The following is a 16,814-nucleotide window of genomic DNA, read 5'->3' as shown; positions in this document are numbered from 1 at the left end:
GAATTTGGACTGAACATATCCCGAGATGTTATTGAACCCTCTCATAGTCCAGGCTGAAGAATGATCACAGTGGGACGGTGAGAACTGAAACCATGTATATGCATATTGAATATAATCTACATAAACATGACTTTATTTGCCTGTCTTCCTCAACTTGACTTTATTGTTCTTCATCAGCATGAATTTACTATTCCATTGTCTAGGAAAATAAAAGACGCAGATAATTTTATTTATTTTATTATTTTATTTTCTCTCTTTTATTTATTTTTTAGATGCAGATAGTTTTATAGTTTGTTCAGGGAGCTTTTGAAAAAAATATTTAAATAAACATCAAATTGTTCAACTGCTTAATAGATAGCACCAAACAGCTGTGTACTTCCCTAAACTCCTTGCTTCAAAATTCTCAAAATCCTGCTGCATCCACCAGTACTAAATTCTAATGATCCGCACCAATCCTAATCAAGCCTTTGCCTTGAATATCCATCTTAAGCCAAGCTCCTGATCCTCACAAACACCCTGATTTTTCTGTTCTCCTTTCTGAGATACTATTAAAACTCTCTCAGGATTGTCCTCTACCTAATGATAGTAAGAAGCCCTCAGCTTTATGGCATCCACACGAGATTACATAGATATAAATATAGATATTCTTTTTATTTTTAGCTATATTAGTAGGCTTGATGTTATCTGATTTTTATTTTTATTTTTTTGTTTTTTAAAATTAATTTATTTGAGAGAGAGAGCATGAGCAGGGAGAGAGGTAGATGGAGAAGGAGAGATAGACTTCCCTGCTGAGCAGGGAGCCCGATGTGGGACTCCATCCCAGGACCCCAGGATCATGACCGGAGCAGAAGGCAGACGTTTGACTGAGTGACCACCCAGGTGGCCCTCCGATTTTTTTTTTTAATTTGCACTTCTCTGATGACTATTGAAGTTGAGACCCTTTTCATATGCTTATGAAAATCTGCATCTGTACTAACTAAAGGAGAGGAAATAAAAATTGATAATAAAGTAAAATGAATAATGATATGGGTATTAAAAACAAAGAAAGAATAGCAACAAGTGAATGCTGTGATTAACTAAAAGCTACATTGACGATACACTAATAATAGTGTGAAATTCTACTGGAGAATTTTAGGAAGCTTAACAATATGAGGGGATGTGCCCAGTAGGACTTTACAACATTGTCAAGCATAGCACAGCAGCCAGGCTTCTTAACAGAATGCTGCATTGTAGCCTTTAGAAAAATTTTCTAACAAAGTAATGGTTTGTGAATGGAACGTATTAATAAACTTTAATAGCTCACTTAATAAGTTTCTAAATAGTGAGGAGGCCCTTCATATCAGTCCTTGGGTCATACCTGGAAGATCACTGATCTAAGGCTTCATTCCCAAAAGGAAAACCACTGGGATATTTTCTCAAAGGGCAGATTTATTAATGTGCTCTCCATATCTGTGTATTAATAAAGTAGAATCTCAAAATGCTCACCTTGGAAAAAATGTTCTAGGTTATCTGATAGCAATATTTGTTTACAAGGTATTAGCTATTTGTATCCTATATATCCTAGTGGGAATGACACAGTTTTATATTTAGGGAACTTATGTAAAAAGTGGTACAAAGAAAATAGAAATAGCAAGCACATTTTCAGTTATGGATAAATTTCTACTATTAACAGACACTGATAAGGGATTGATCGACTCTAAAACATACTGGAAAGTACCTGGCAAGGTGAGCATTATTCTCTTGGGAGTCTAGTTTTTCCAGCAAATTTAGCTGCTAAATGATTAGCAATATAGTTATGTAAGAGAAAATTTTCTTCTACCCAAACAGTTTCCGTAACAGTGCTGGAGGTTCTACAGCTTGGCCTCCAAGAGAGACAGCTTGGTATTATTTTGAATTTTCTTTAGAATTGTTAAAATTGAGGCAAACCAATTTTTTTTTCTTAAAAATAAAAAGCAGCTCAACAATCTTTACATAAACCATAAGAAAAATGTCCAGTAGTTTCTTAATGAGCTTCAATAGAATTGTCTAACATGAACTGCCAAAGACACTTTTATTCAGAAACTAGAAATAGACCCATGGGGCCAAATTCCAGTCTGAGGCTCTGCCCCAGCTAGTGTTCCTAAAAGCTTGATCTGAAATATCAAAGCAAAATTTATTTTCATTATCCTTATGAGATAATCCCCAATGGCAGCCTAGTGTTACTATTTGTAGCTCCCTGAGGACTCAAGATCTCCCAGTGGATAGTGTGCTTACGTATGCTAGTTAAAGCCAGAAAATATACTTTTAGTATAAGCCATTTTGTAAACGTATAGATGTAAGAGAAAGGCAATATAGAATTTTTTGTGAAACCGGAGTATTTTATAAAAGGCACCGTGATCCTCTAGAGTATGCGGGGAAGTTTTGCTTTAGTATCAGAAATATCTTTAGGAAAGATATTTCCCTTTGGCTTCAGCAAATGTCTTGGCTCAGCTGCTGTACTACAGGTGCTCCTGGAAGCTGGAAAACCTAAGAACTTAGTATCCTCCGCTCGCCTAGTCCTGAGGCTATGTGGCCCTGAAAACCATCCTGATGGTGGACAAGGAGAAGTTCAAGAAAACGAACAAGGCAAAAAAAAAAAAAAAAAGAGTTGAAATGCTTGGATGTTAGTCTGGAACATGCAGACTGAATCTGGGGGAGCAACACCAAAGGCTGCATCGTTGTCATGCCGACCTCCTCTGCACAGTCGGGGAGAAGAGGGAATGGTGACAGCCTTGTAGGGACATGAATCGTCCCTGGATACCATGTTCTGCAGCATAAAAATTGGCTTGTTTAATAAAAATGATGGTCCCATTAAAGGAAACTCAGAAAAGGCCAGAAGCTCAGTAGAAGGCCAAAGCTAGGGTAGAAAAAGCCATCTGAAAGAGTATGAAGGTCTGTCTGCTCATTTGTCTGTTTCAATTGAGCAGAAGTAAATTTCCCACGTGCAGCTTATGACTTAAAGCTTCCGCGAGCCTCGTCCAGGGGGCTGAGCGTTTCTGAGCGTTATTGTGAGTTTCAGGTCAAGGGAAGAAGCCAGGTTGCCAACAAGGAGCAGTTCTCTTTTGGTATCTCTGGTAAATGGCCCAAGAGATCTCCAAAGAAAAGGACTCGGATCTACATTAATTTTTGGTCATTTATTTTCTTATTCTACATAAGTGTCCACCTTTTTTTTCCTTATTAATACAATATTTCTTTGTCTTCCCTCAGTCAAACCTTGAGCCAACCACACTCCCCAGACTGCCTGGGGAGGTATAGGTAAAGGAACATATGGGGCAGATGAGAAGGAAAGAAAGACCTGTGGGAGGTGGAGAGGACTCCATCACATGGTGAAGAGGATGAGAAAGGCCACCATCAAGCAAAAGGGTCCCCTAGCCTCTGGGAGGGCAAGACCTAGAATGGAGTAGGAGAAGAGCTATTGCTTCAGAGAGGGTTCCTGGAATACCCAACAATCAGGCTATCAGGCTCCTAGATGCAGTCCAGTTCCAGCCCCAGAGCCAGCCACCTCAGAGTGGCAGCCCCAGCCCCAGTGAATGTGGCTGCTGGGTCAATGTCCCTAGAAGTGGCGCTGGTTCGGAAGCTGCGGCTAGGAGTGAGGTCGGGGGTGTGGGGCTGCCAAGCTGCTGAGGCTCTGATCCGTCAGTGTCTCCGGTGGTTTTAGCACCACTGCAGACGGTGACCTGGCTTGGCAGCTGGGAGGGGATCCTGACCAAGAAGGGGGTGGAGACGAGCTTTGCACAGGTGCACATTTTCAGGGGATGAGAATGGCAAGAGAGCTATTCCCATTGCGGAGAAGACAGAGCTAAATGTCCACTTTTGTACTTCATACTGTCTTTGCATTCAGCATTTTTTTTAAAAAAGATTGATTTATTTGTTTTAGAGAGAGAATAGGAGAAGGAGGGGCAGAGGGAAAGGGAGAAAGAATCTCAAGCAGACCCCACACTTCGCGTGGAGCCCAACATGGGGCTACATGCAGCCCGACATGTGGCTCCATTTCATGACCCCAAGTTCATAACCCCGAGATCATAACCTCAGTTGAAACCAAGAGTCAGCTGCCTAACTGACTGAGCCACCCGGGCCACCCTGCATTTCTGTACTTCTCTGTGGAGGGTCTCCCAGTATCGTACAAGCTTCAGACCAAACAAAATCTGGATTGGCCCTTATTTTGTAGTTTGTTCACAATTTCAAGTAGGCAGCTGGACTCTCTTGACACTTTAGAAATACATATCCTGCAAACAGATGGTCAGAACAACGATAGTGTGTGCTATTTGTGTCAGAATGATTGCCTCAGAAAGACCCACCTCAGAGGCAAGGTCAGGAGCAGAGCAGAGGTTTTCCGTCCTGAGACTGCCTTCTAACAGCGCTGATTGTACAAATACTGTTACTTGCTTTCCTAACACAAAACTGTTAAGGGGTGAAAAAAAACCTGTTCATCATATATATTATGTAAGAGAAATGAGAAACTGCACTCACAGGCAGCTGCACACGTCCAGGTCATTGACACTTGCATGTTTGGCTGAAGCTTTGGGGCCAACGTGGAGCCCATAGGTTTAATGCTGCTAGAGAACTGCATGGTAAAACTGATAAAGGGAGGGACATAAGGGCAACCAACAGATCTGTACCAAGAAACTATAAAGAAGAGAGTCTAGAAACTTAAGAGGGTAATTAAAATGTAACAAAATCACAGAGGAATTGTGATAATTTTACTTTAAGAACACTTGTAGTACCCGAAGGATTTCTTTCCATGAAAATTAGTTGGAATCTTAATTAGTGTAATTATGTAAACAGTTCAACTGTAAAAAATAAATATGGCATTCTTGCTTTCAGCTTAAAATATCTTTTTGTTTCAGAAGTTAAAATTACTCTTATGGTTTCTAGAGGATTTTATAATATGGAAATGGAGAGTGGATAAGGCTTTGGTTTGCCTTTGAAGATAGACATTTGTTATTCAGATCATTGATATTGTAAGGATTTTGTTGGAATTTTCATTTAGCACAATATTATTAAGTATGGAGAGTAATTTTTAATGTTCCTAAAAGCAAGAATTTCATGTCCTCATATATTTTGTCAACATTTTTTGAAAGCTTAAAATGTATTTCTTCTGACAGAGGATACAATAAAATAACAAACAAAAAACTCCCTTCCTTAAGGAGCTCACTCATTCATGCATTCCGCACCTAGTAAGTACTCAATGAATATTTGTTGAATTAAGGAATTATTTTAACTCATAAATAATGCCTTCTAGAAATAAAAGACATATATTTAAATGACACAATGATAACTAAACTTCAAAAATGACTAGTGCCTGCTGGTGAATGGGAAAATAACTTTTAAGAGGAGCTTTTCAAATTACTGAGCATATTTTTATAGGAGGAGGGTTTTTAAAAATATATCTTTTTATTCCTAGCTGCTGGCATAGTCACTGCCATATAGCAGATACTAAATAAATGTTTGTTGATCTCACGAATAAAGGAAGCATTTTAAGCATTAGTCCACTCATCTGAAATTACGCATAGTTTGTTTACATTTAGGTTGACAATTTATTTGAATAATGATATGGGATTGTCAGCAACATATAGACTGCTAGACATGAGACCCTCAGGGAAAATAAAAATAGGCTAGATGAGAAGTAGAGGAAATGTTATAGTCTCAGGAATGACAATGCTATGGTAATTATACGGCCAAAGATAGTAAGTATGGCTAGTAATAAGCATGGGCCAGTTAAAAGGACAAAGGAGGGAATTTGAGGTTGTGAGAAAAATACAAGGGGGATGATTAAGATATATGTGGGAAGTGAGTATTTACTTGATGAAGCTAAAGCAATAGAATGTCGAAGAGTAATGAGGTATTTGTCTAGAAAACATGGGGATTGTGGACTCCATTGATGCAGGGCCTTAGAGGCCATACTCAAGAATTTAAATGAGATCTCATAGGTAAGAGGAAGAGAGTCTAAGAGACTGGCACGATAACAGAAGTGATAAAAGAGATAATGCTGGCAGCTGTGTGCAGCACTGAAAGGCAAGCTCAGGAGCAGAGACTTAGCACATAATTGGGGACCTCACAGCAATTCCAGTGATGAGATGAAGGTCTGCTCTGGGGAAAGGAAAAGGAAGATACAAATGCAGAAAGGGTGGGGCCAGGACAACATTTGATTGATTGGGGGCAGATCAGGGTGCCAGTAAATGGGTAGGGGCATTTGGCCGGGTTTCATGCTTACTGACATTTCAGATGTCACAGGTTCCCTAAGACATGATGCTCTCTGACGCAGAAGATGGGAAAGGACGAAATGCGAAGACATAAGTTGTACATTTTGGGAATCACCAACATAAGTGTGATAGTGGAAAACTGCTAGAATTGGTAAGATAGAGAATCTACAGAAAGAGAAGAACAAAATATTAAACTAAGCTTTGACTGCCCTTGCAGGATGGGTCAAGAAGAGAGGAGGAGATGGGAGAGAGTAAAACTGTAGCTGGGGAAATAGGAGTATCACATTTTCAAAGGCGAAGGAAGATTTCAGGGAAATAGGGACCAAGTGGGTCAACTATAGTCAAGGAAACCAAAAGCAAAGTTGGAAATGTGAAAGCTCAGGGGAAAATCCATTCATCTGGAGGCGGAGGAGGGGGAAGAAATTTTTTTTCCTTTTTTCTTTTTTTTTTTTAAATAAGCTTTTTGATATTTCACTGAAAAATAGGAGAATGGATATTGTATTATTCATGCTTTCAAAGAGATTAATACAAATCTTAATATGGGGGATTATAGACGAGATCGGGCGCGTTCAGGGTGGTATGGCCGTAGACAATGTGGGGGATTATAGAGTGATGAACAGACTTGGTTCTTAGAATACTGCTGCTGAAAACTGTATTTCAAAATAAATCAGATGATTATGATCTTTGGATGCTGGAGATAAGCCATTCAACCTAACTTCTAGCTGGAAGAATTAACCATACTCTTACCTTTAGGGGGATGAGTCATTGTGAAAGAGTTGGACTCTTCTTAGTGACTTGATACAGAGGCTGGTGGATATGTTTCTGTTGCCTTGCTTAGTTTTCAAGGGGCTGGAAGTGAAAAAGAATAAAGAATTTAATCTTGTGGAAAACACAAAAATAGCTCATTTTTACGCTCACTCAAAATACATAGGAGAGGGATGTGAAAACAAGTCAAAAGTTGAAGTTGACACTTACACTCTTGGCTCTGTGACTTTGACATTCACAGAGGAGGTAAACCAGAAATAAACTTCAGGTTGGCTTTTTTTTTTTTTTTTTAAATAGGCGTCTATATGCATTTGATGACAAACAGTAAATTATGTTTAAATACATTTTTGTAATACTTAGCAAAACATGAATACTACACTGAAGATTTATGGCCAATTTTCTAACCCAAGCTTATTGGTAATGTAAGTCTAACAAGGCTGAAAGTTATTTGCGGTTAACTCTTCATGGTACTATTGTCAAATATATATTTGATGGTGCTCAGTGTTTATGTAGGTCGCTGGTTTATTAAATATTTCAACCTAGTGAAATATAAGCGTAAAATGATTTTATTTTTTCTCCTAAGGCTATTTTCAACCATGCCCTGTCAAATCACTCTTTCTAGTCCTCTTAAAATTAACTTAGATTGTTTCTGTAACTTTTCATCCATTCCAAGATATTAACATAACAAATCTTTTCTATTCTGGAATGACATAAGTTCAACTTCATGGCAAATTAACACAGTTCCTTTCTGTATGTCTTGCGGTTAGAAGTCTAAGGAAACTGCACTGCAGAGGGTGTGTAAGTCCTGTTCTTTTATTTCTTCTCCCTTCCTAATTCTTCCCATCCCTCTCTGGGTTTACTTTTCTCCTCCTACACTGGAAGCTGGGAAGGGAAATATGAGAAAGGCCAAATGTTTACGCCTGCATTCCAAGACTGGCTCTCTTACCTGAAATGCAAATATGAGTTTTTAAAGAGTTCTACCCAGGTAGAACTTTTTCTAGAACTTTTTTCTTAACCAAGTAGGCCCTGAAGGCAGATTCCCCAAACCTGATGCAGTCTCCACTGTTTCCTTTTCACTTGGCTTATGGTAGCTGATGGAATGGAATCACCACCTATTCCCTTTGCCCTTCAGGCAAGAGATGGCAACAGCTCGCCACTCACTGTGGCTAGCTCTCCAGGTCCTTCATCGTCACCTGTTGGCTTCTCTTCATCCTGTCACACCCTTGTCCTTCTATTAAACCCTGCATAACTTATTAGAGTGTGCCATGTGTGTTCCATCATGACTCTGACTGAAGCAAATAATAAGCACAATTTCAACAACTCTGTGCTATAAGTATTTTAAGGCAAAAATACGATTTACCCACATCATCTTAGAAATTTGCATATCTGAATATTACTAGAGAGAAGGAGAACTTGAATAGGATAACCTGAATATTTTAGTTATTTATCTACTTTAGAGAGAGAGAGCGCAAGCAGGGGGAGGAGGCAAAGGGGGGAAGGAGAGGGAGGGGTAAAGAAACTCCAGCAGATTCTGCACTTAGCATGGAGCCCGCCCGACATGGGGCTTGATCTCATGACCCTGAGATCATGACCTGAGCCAAAACCAAGAGTTGGACACTTAACCTTTGAACCACCCAGCAGCCCCTTGAATTGGATAACTTGGATTAAAATCCCAGCTCTAACATATATTACATATAACATACAACATATATAAGCTCATTTGTAAAGTGAGCACATGCATGCCAACTTCACGAAACTGGCATGAAGATTCAGTGGGATAAAGGAATCTCCCACACAGATTATATTCAATAAATATTCGTGCAACCTCTTCATGATGCCGGCACTAAATTCTGTCTAAGCCATAAAGTTCTCTATAAGTCAAGTTAATTTAACTCTTAATCTGATACAGAACCAACGACTTGTAGCCATGAAAACACTCCTCTTGGTATAGGCTGAGCAGACCCTATGAGGAAGCCGGAGCGGAGGAGGGGCAGCTAGCTCTTCTTAGTGTCCTTCATTTGATCCCTTACTGTAAAACATCACATCACTATAGATATCTGGTATATACTCTCTTGTGATGAAATTTAGTAGCAGAATATGTTTTTAAAAATTAAAATTACTGGGAACTTATTATTATATACGAGAGCAAAAGAAGTAAAGAAAAAGTATCAACACAATCCAATATAGACTATTTTTAATAAGTGAAAATATAACAATTATATTAAGTCTCCGTAACTTAACATTCTTTAAAGTGAATTTAAAGTGGTAATTTTCTTTTAAGATTTTATTTATTTACTCATGAGAGACACAGAGAGAGAGAGAGAGAGAGAGAGAGAGAGAGAGAGGCAAAGACCCAGGCAGATGGAGAAGCAGGCTCCCTGCGGGGAGTCTGATGTGGGACTGAATCCTTGACCCTGGGGTCACACCCTGAGCCAAAGGCAGATACTCCACCGCTGAGCCACCCAGATGCCTCTCAAATGGTAAATTTATAATTAACATTTGAATAAATATTCAAGAAACTTTGGTTACGGAAAGAATATTGTACTGCACGTCAGAAGGCTTGAGATTTAGATCTGTTTCTGCCATTAACTGGCTGTTGGCCTTTAGTAATTTAATTCTCTGAGGTCTTATTTCTACTTCTTTGGTTCAGTTAACATATTTTTATGACATATTAACTTATAAACAATATATTTAATGCTCCCAAGTTTGTTAATTCAATACAAGTGAAAAAATATGCTAAATTCAGTGCTACTGTTGGGGAGAGAATGGGATAAAGAGGAGCTAGTCCTGTCCTCAATGAGTTGGAAGGAGTAAAATGTCAGTGCCAGTAAGACTTAAATCACTTCTGTAACTGAGATTAATAAAGTACCTAATGAAATTGCCAGAAGGACCATTTTTTTCCCCTACTTGAGGATGGAAATGACATTGTAGAGTAGATAGCTTTTATAGATCAGTAATTCTAGCTAAAAATTGTCCTTCAGAAAAACTTTGCATTAAAAAAAAATGTTTCCTCAAAACTATTTCCAGTCTTTTTTTTGTGGAGATGAAAAGAACATATTAACTTGAAAAATTTTGATATGTGGTAAAAGTGAGTATTTGTTTTTCTTTTAATAGATTTTGATCTAATGTTTGGGAAGTCCATTAGTTCATTAAAATAATGCTTTAGAGTTAACACCAAAGTGGAGGCTTCTGCTTTTCCAATTCAATATTCCATCAAGGATCCTGGCTCTGCGCTTCAAACGGGAAAACACAGTTTGTGCGTAGCTGCCTGAGGTCCCCTACTTGATGAGCTTGCTGATACACTTGGACCTGCAATAATAATAATTTTTTTAATGCTCAAATGTTTTTTTAATGCCACTATGATACGACTCTAAATATAAATTATAACTATTGGTATCAGGAGTCTTATATTCAAATATATGGTGAAATGTCAATATTTGGAAAATTTTAAATTCTGAAGGGAAGATGATCGCTTTTTTAATTGAAGTATAATTAAAATACAATATTCTGTTATCAATCAATATGTGTACAACATATTGATTTGACAGTTCTGTACATCACTCAGGGCTCACCATAAGCGTAGTCGCCATCTGTCACCATACAACATTATTACAGTATTATTGACTATATTCCCTATACTGCACTTTTCATCTCTGTGAACTTAATTTATTTTATCACTGGAAGTTTGTATCTCTTAATTCTCTTTGTTTTTCCCATCCCCTCACCCAGATTATTCTTTAACTATAGAATTCTTTAGGTCCCCACTTATAGGGTCAAGTATATGATGTGATTGCATGATACATGTATTTTATAAATTAATCTCTTGGAGTTCCAGTTCAACTTTGTTATGTTAATACCAGTGTTTTTTTTAAAATCATGGATATATTTATTCTATATTTGGAATTATATAATTGTACCAGAATAACTACTTACTTAAAGAAACATGTGAAGTACCCCTGTATAAAGTGAGAAATAGTATCTAATTTAATTTTGAATCAGTGCATACTTTACGCATTACTTTTTGCTTAAAACAAAGGCACACTGACATGGTCATTAAATTTTAGGGTCTTGAAAAGGCCTGATAAGAGCTTTCTCCTTTGGTATGTATGACAGCTGGGCCAACGTGGTGGTGGCGGTGGTGGTGTGCTGTGTATTTTGGAGGCGAACTGCTAGTTCAGAGCATTCCCTCTCCCTCCCTCTGGGAAAGAACAAGCAGGTACAGCCAGTTTATCTTGTCGCCCCCTCCCACCCTCCGAAATAAGAGGGGTGCAATTCTCTTGAGTGAAGCTGTCATTGAGAAAGACTAACTGCATTCTCGCTGGGAGTGTGGCATGGGAGAGACCCTGGTCAAGAGGAAAGAAATGATCTAGGGAACTAGATCGTAGAAAAGAGTGAGTCCTTTTGCACTAAGAATGTGAAAGTTACCTGAGCGTTTCACAGTGTTAAAGACGGGATTATAATTAGCATAATTGCGAATCACATACTGGATTGCTTAATGTTTTCAAAATAAGCCACTCATGATTAGAGCTTGTGTTTAGGCCATGCTGTCCTAACTCACATGGATCATGGCAATGAATTATAAATATACATGGAAGATGTAGTCCCTTATGATAGAGGAAGAAAAGTCCTTCACGATGCGTGACACACAGTAGGCGCTCAATACATGTTAGCAATTATTATGCAGGGCCACCTCGGGAGCCACTGGGTCCAGGGCCACCTCAGGGGAGACTGGGTCCAGGGCCACCTCAGGAGGGACTGGATGATGTTCACCTACATTGGTGAGAGTGATCTTCTTTACTCAGTCTTTGGATTCTAGTGCTAATTTCTTTGGAAACACCCTCTCAGACACACCCAAAAATACTGTTTCTCAACTATTCGGCCATCCTTTAGCCTAGTCAAGGAGACACATAAATTAACAATCACAACAGCACATTCCCATTTTCCGTTTAATGAAAGTGCATTTATACCTCTGGTAGTTTTTCTTACGTATCTGTCTTAAGACCTTGTCAGAGTTCTTCACAGGGAGTTCTGTGATGTTGCAGGTATATTTTGATAAGCATCTTGGGGTGTTGATAGGAGACCTGTCAGGGGCGGTTTTGAGAATGGTCTTTTCCCAGAGTTGTGCCCCAACGTCAGTCACTGTAACCCTCTTCTGTTAGTTTCTCTAGTCACGTCAGCTACATCTTCTTCCTTTTGTGAGCCTCCCTCCACACCTCTCTTGGCATCTGACTCTACTCATGAAGTGAAATTTGGCTTTCTTTCAGTGTCTTTAAATTTTACTTTCATTACCAAACTTGATGAAGGTTTGTTCTTGGATCCTGCTCCCTTTAGAAAACCTGGAAGTATTCTAAGGTTTAAATAATTCTCCTGATACATGTGGATATAATATATTCATCTTGATGTGAACATCTACATATACAGATGGTTCCTAACTTACAATGTCTCCATGATTTTTTGACTTTATGATGGTGCAAAAGTAATATGCATTCAGTAGAAGCCGTACTTCAGGTTTTGAATTTTGATCTTTTCCCTAGCTAGCAATACGCAGTAGAATATTCTCTCATGATGCCGGGCAGTGGCAGCCGGTCAGCCACACGACCATGAGGACCACGGGGGTAAACTGTGATCCACCTATATAATTTATGCATTCTGTGCCCACGCAACTGTTCTGGTTTTCACTTTTAATAGAGTATCCAATAGATTACAGGAAATATTCCACACTCTGTTATAAAATAGGTTTTGTGTTAGATGGTTTGGCCCAAGTACAGGCTAATGTAGGCTTGTCTAACTAACCCCATCATAAATCAAGGAAGATTTGTGTATAAAATCATACAGCCACACACGATTCATATATACTCGCTTGGCCTTATAGGCATGGATAAGGTAAGTAAATTTAAGAATACTCTGTAAGATTAAGACATCGCTCTGAACACTCCTGAGAGAACCCCTTGATGAAAGGCACTGGGACTTGGCAACCCTTGGGGAGAATGACATGTCATCAAAATAACAATACCCGTCTAAAAAACATGCTTTTTGTTCCAGTTCTCTTTCCTTACCACACTTCTTTGTATAAAGGTTAATAGCTGGGCAGCCCCCGGTGGCCCAGTGGTTTAGCGTCGCCTTCAGCCCAGGGTGTGGTCCTGGAGTCCCACATCGGGCTCCCCGCATGGAGCCCGCTTCTCCCTCTGCCTGTGTCTCTGCCTCTCAATCTCTCTCTCTCTCTGTCATGAATAAACAAATAAAATCTTTTTTAAAAAAAGTTAGTAGCTTACATTAAAGTTGATTCTATTGATTAACTGTGAGAGAGTGAAACAGATCAATCAAGATTTTCTTCCCCACTGAGAGTGACATGAGATGGCATCACAAGGGACACTTCAAAGACGTGTGTGGTTGATGAATTAATGAAGAAACAGTAATTACTACTTCAATCAAAATACGGCTGTTTATTGTCCAGCCCATTCATGCAAATCCTGACACTGTGACTACCAATTACCGCCAACTGCAAAGGAATAACAAGGTTTTGTTAATATTAGCATCTTTCAATCAGCGGGACATATTACAAATAATAACATCAAAAACATCACTTCAGGAATTCAAAATTCCCCTTTCCTCTGGTCCTCTGCAGCCTCCAGAGGGGACCATTCTGGGGAGGACAGGAGGCATGAAGTGTAGAGGAGACACGAATGCGGAAGTAAGAAGTTGACAAAACACTTCATTCTCCCTGTGCACAGACTTACCCACGAATGTGCAAAAACATTACTCTTGGGAGGAATTAGGCCCTCTCAGGGCTTCTGTCAAGAAAGTATATCCCCAGCACAATTTTCAAGGCTTCACCCCCCCCATAGCAGGATCATAAAGAGCTATGGGGCACCCCAGTAGAAGATTACAGCCTCGATACCAAGGTCTTTCCTGCTGGTGTTCCTCTGATCATTCCTCTTCCTGTAACATGGTGTCTACTAAATGGCACACTCATGGTCTCTTCAGGTGTGCACTGAGCTTACTAAAACCAGAGAGTTTAGGTTGCTAAGCAGACTGATTTATGACATTAATTGCTCATTGTCTAGTCACGTGTGTCTCAAGAGTGCTCCCGTTGCATCCAATGGCCCCTGGAAATATTTCTGGGTACTTCCACTCAATCCTGCTCATTATGACTTGCCTGTTCTTCATTTCAGTCCTTTGCTATGGATACACTTGTCATGGCCCTGCAAATCCTGGGACAGGGATTTGGACTTCAGTGCCTCTTTACTTAAGAGCAGACATCAACAGAATCCAATGCATACTCTACAGACTCCAGTCTGGGCAAGACTCTGGGTTCTACTCACACAGTTAGTCTAATTAACCCAAATTCTCATTATATTTTCTTTATTTGGCTCAGATACATTACTATGGACAGGAATTGCTGCCTTCTTTTTTTTTTTATTTAAATTCAATTTGCCAACATATAGTCTAACACCCAGTGCTCACTACATCCCGTGCCCTCCTCAGTCCCCGTCACCCAGTCACCCCCATCCCCCCTCTCACCTCCCCTTCTGCAACCCTTTGTGTGTTTCCCAGAGTTTGGAGTCTCTGATGGTTCGTCTCCCTCTCTGATTTTCCCCACTCAGTTCCCCTCCTTTCCCTATAACCCCTTTCACTATTTCTTATATATTCCCCGTATGAGTGAGACCATGTGATGATTGTCCTTCTCTGACTGACTTACTTCACTTCATAATACCCTGCAGAGGAACCTCCTTCCATACTCAACTTTTTTTATTCTCTTTTCTGTTCCCAGAGATCATTGCACATTCACATTCATTTCTAGATTAACCTTTCTTTCTTTTCTGACCTCAGATCCTGGAGAAGCAGGATCTTATATTATATTGGGTTCAATTATATTGAGTTACGGATTCAAATACCATTTTCCTAGTACTAGGGCTCATATGATAGTAAGTTTTATCATAAAGCCTTAAGATGAGGAAAGATGCAGGAGATGAAGCTGAAAACTTTCTACTTGTAGGACTCTGTCTTGCCTCTAGATGACCTAATTTGACCTTGGCTACTATCCCTTTTCTTCCATCTATTCTTGGCTCTGACACTCAGGGAACCTCTTGAGGTCCTGGTTTCTAGGCCACAAATAATAGCTTGCTTTGTATTGGTCCTTTTACCCCACAGCTAAAATATTTGGTAAGATTCAGAATAATTTGGGTTCAAATCTACTTTGTGCTTTTTACTAGCTCAGGCAATATGGGTAACCTAACTCTTATGAACTTTAATTCTCTCATGTAAAATAAGGGTGGCAAGGGGTAAGTTTCAGGGTTTTAAGGGCATTAGCAGAAACTCAATAAATAGTAGACGTTGATGTAATTATAATCATATTTATTATAATTTTCTGCATCTCCATTTACTACCTCCAATTTTTAAGCAGGCTCCATACCCAGCATGGAGCCCAACCATGAACTCAGAAGCCTGAGATCAAGACCTGAACTGAGATCAAGTCAGTTGCTAAACCAATTGGGTCACTCAGGTGCCCCCTTCTCCCAGGTATTACCTCCAGAAACCGCGTTCAATTCTTTCTGGCTCTCTATACTTTCCTCCACTCACCATTTGTTCCTTACTAATCTCCAGCAGCGTTAAGTCATAACGAATAGTTTTGGGTTCCCATTTCGGAAATTCTGTCCTCAAATACCCTGACTTTTCTGTGAGAGCAGATCACACACAGTAATCTTTTAGTTTGGAGTGACTTTGTGTCCCATTTCCTGGTACAGTCCTCGCAAATACCTTTTGTCTTCGCATATCATTAGCACGCCTCTTTTGAGTTCCTGCACTCAATTTTCAAAGTGTGGACTGGGGGCTTCCAGATATATTCAAGCAATTCTCTGACACCAGTTGTATGTTCTATAATTCAACTCAATTATGATACTACCTGTCCAGAGGTAGCATCAGATTCCACAGGCTGAAGGCTTAGTCCTTTAAGACTGTCCCACCCCTTAGACATCAGTCACAAATGCAGGTTGTCACTTGTGCTTCTGACCCACTGGCTAAAAATCAGAGGTTCTCACAATCCCCTCCTCAGATTCAATTAATTTGCCAGAGCAGCCCACAGAATTCAGAGAAACATTTTACTTAGTAGATCACCAGTTTATTAGAAAAGCATACAATTCGGGAGCAGCCAGACAGAAGAGATGCACAGTGTAAGGCATGTGGGAAAGGGCCCAAGCTTCCATACCCTCTCCGGGTACACCACTTGCCCCACATGTCTACACCTTCACCAACCCAGAAGCTCTTCAGACTCCATGTTTTTGGGGTTTTATGGAGGCTTTATTACACCGGCATGATTGATTTACTCATTGGCCATTGGTGATTGATTCAATCCCCAGCCTCCCTCTCCTCTTTCCAGAAGGTGAGAAGTGGGAGTGAAAGTTCAACATTCTAATTACATGGTTGGCACCACTGGCAACTGGCCATCATCCTTAGGTGCTTTCCCAAAGTCACCTCATTAACACAACAAAGGACATTCGACCCCTCCTCATCAAAGGAAATTCTAGGCCGAGGTTCTAAGCTCTATATATGTCTTAATTTTTCCCTGACTTAAACCTGCTATTTTGATAAGCACATCCTGTTCTCTCTTTAGTTTCTGCTTGTTTGTGTGTGACTTATATAACCGTCCTTGAATCTTGCCTTATAAGATGTGGGTTCTAGTCCTATGTCTTCACATTCCCCATCCATGAGACCTAAGGAGACAATACCTTAAGCTTCAATTTCTGCATCTCTTTAAAATAGAGTGATAGTAACGTTACTTTGTTTCTCATAGGGTGGTTATGAAGCTAAAGCCACATATGTGTGAAAGAA

General features: G+C 39.6%; 1 pseudogene; it reads right to left on the bottom strand.

The window, feature by feature from the left end:
* Positions 1-3,337: 3,337 nt before the first annotated feature.
* On the bottom strand, positions 3,338-12,634 carry LOC121474589 (annotated as a pseudogene).
* Positions 12,635-16,814: the final 4,180 nt, after the last annotated feature.

Source organism: Vulpes lagopus, chromosome 13 (assembly GCF_018345385.1).
Source record: "Vulpes lagopus strain Blue_001 chromosome 13, ASM1834538v1, whole genome shotgun sequence".
Lineage (NCBI taxonomy): Eukaryota > Metazoa > Chordata > Mammalia > Carnivora > Canidae > Vulpes > Vulpes lagopus.
The sequence above is the reverse complement of the archived record's forward strand: the minus strand, read 5'-3'. Positions and strand labels throughout refer to the sequence as shown.